The sequence below is a fragment of the Buceros rhinoceros genome, unplaced genomic scaffold (genome assembly GCF_000710305.1).
Source record: "Buceros rhinoceros silvestris isolate BGI_N320 unplaced genomic scaffold, ASM71030v1 scaffold28641, whole genome shotgun sequence".
NCBI classification, from domain to species: domain Eukaryota; kingdom Metazoa; phylum Chordata; class Aves; order Bucerotiformes; family Bucerotidae; genus Buceros; species Buceros rhinoceros.
Window position 1 is genome coordinate 583 of NW_010396376.1, and position 2,092 is coordinate 2,674.

A 2,092-nucleotide genomic window follows, 5' to 3' on the forward strand; every position below is an offset into this window, starting at 1 on the left:
GAGGCTCCGGCAGGCAGCTGGGTGCGAGCAGGCAGGCAGCGGCTGGGCGGCAGAGATAGCAGTGTGGTCCCTAACAGCTGCCTGGGGCCTGCTGGCACCTGCCACCCAGGAAGGAACAGCCCGGGATCATCGCTCTTGGAGAAAAAACATCATCCTGAGAGAGCTCAGCAGAGGCGGGAGGTGAGCCGGATGCCTGGGGAGCCCCACACCTTGCTGTCCCCCCATGCCCAGCCCTGCACCATGCCCCCAGCCCGGCCAGCTCTCTCCACACCCTCCCTCCTGTCCCCAATCTCCTGTGCAGCATCCCAGTCTGATTCCTGAGAAAGCTTGTTGTTAAGCTGGCAGTTCCAGCTGTATGTTTGGATCAATAATTTAAGGGGGTAAAACTATTAGTGGAACATTAAAATATCCGCTCTCGTCTGAGGCATGAAGGTGGGAGTGAAGGTGAGTATGCTTGCATGACCCGCACAGACACCTCCTGGTCCTGCCAAAAGCAACGGCACTACCGGCACTAGCCCCCGGCGTGGTGGGGACAGTGGCAAGCATTGCTGTAACTAAATTGCCGGCTGTGCCAGGAGAGGGGAGGGTGGCCTCCATCAGGGAGTGAGGTTATTGATGGCCTCCAAGGCTGCTATTAGCCGCCAGCCCTGCTATTACACACACCACCACTCAGCTTGCGGCCGCGGCTGCCATGCCGTCCCCTTCCGGGTGCCTCAGACCACACTGGCTGGGAGGACCACAGCTATAATTACACAGACGGTGTTCACCAGGGGTGTCTTACCTGCAGGCCCATTACCTGTGCTGCTGGCTACATATTGCACTGACACTGTTCAATGCTGCCTGGGTCATCCTCCGAGTCCTCAGCCCCAGAGTGAGCCATCGCCAAGGAAACCCCATGGCACATCACCGCTCCACCTCAGCACCTTCTCCATCCTTCTCCTTCTCCAGCCTGGCTGAGCCATGGGCAGGAGGCAGTCCCTGTCAGCCTGGAGCAGGGAGCGGGCCTCCTTACTCGCAGGGGATGCTCTCAGGAGCCGCTGCGCTATGATGCCAAGAGCCCACCTCAGCCCAGCTCGGTCTGGGAGGATTAGTCAGTGATCCCCCACTACCCAGCTGCCAGGGAGGACAGGTCTGGGAAGGAAGAAGGTGAATTTCAGGGAGATTAACCCTGGTCCTCAGCGGGATGGGAAATGGAGGTACATCTGCTCAACCAAATGGAAGGAGCAGCCGACCCGTGAGGGCACAGATAAAAATAGGCTGACATTTATCTTCCAGCCCCGGAGCTGGGCAGGTGGAGGGCACCGTAGTCAGGCCGTGTCCACTGACAGATGCAGGAATCTGCTCGAGTGACAGGTACTCGCTGCCCACTGTCCTGCTCAGACAGTAGGGACAGCTCATGGTATGCAGCCATGGGACAGTCAGGCATGCTCAGGGCAGCCTGTACATGGAGGTGGGCAGCAAGGTGGCTGGCAGCAAGGTACACAGCTCTGGCATGGGCAGGGGGGTGAGCTCAGGGCAGGGGTAGTGCCTGAGCCTGGAACCTGCTCAGGTGCTCATTCTTCCCAGTGGGATGATAGTGGAGAGAACAGGCAGGGCTAGGATCCTTGGTACAGGTGCCTGAGGAAGGTGAAGGGCACCCTTCCCTGCAACCAGCAGAAGGAGTCCTCTTCACCACCCATGGCCCTGCAGCCCCGGCTGCAGAAAAGGGCGGGCAGCACTCTCTGCCATGCTCAGGAGCCAGGGGACACCACACTGGCAGCTCCTACCTCTCCAACTGCCCGCAGCAGCCCCTGTCTTCCCATGTACCACGGACCAGGGCTGAGCACCCTTCTACAATGGCGTTAATATTTCTCGTCAGTGCCAGCAGCTCCTCCTTGGGATGACATTTGCCTCTTCACAGCCATTTCTGAGCAGCACAAGCCAGCCGCCCCACAACCGCTGTGGTCAGGACACCTCCTCCAGCGTCACCGGCTTGGCATGCCCCTGCCGGCAAACGCTGACCGTGCCCAGCGTCCAGGCATCCCTGCTCTGCTCTGCTCTGCTCAGCGTACCTGCCCAAACCGAGGAGCAGCAGCTGGCCACCCAAGTCCCC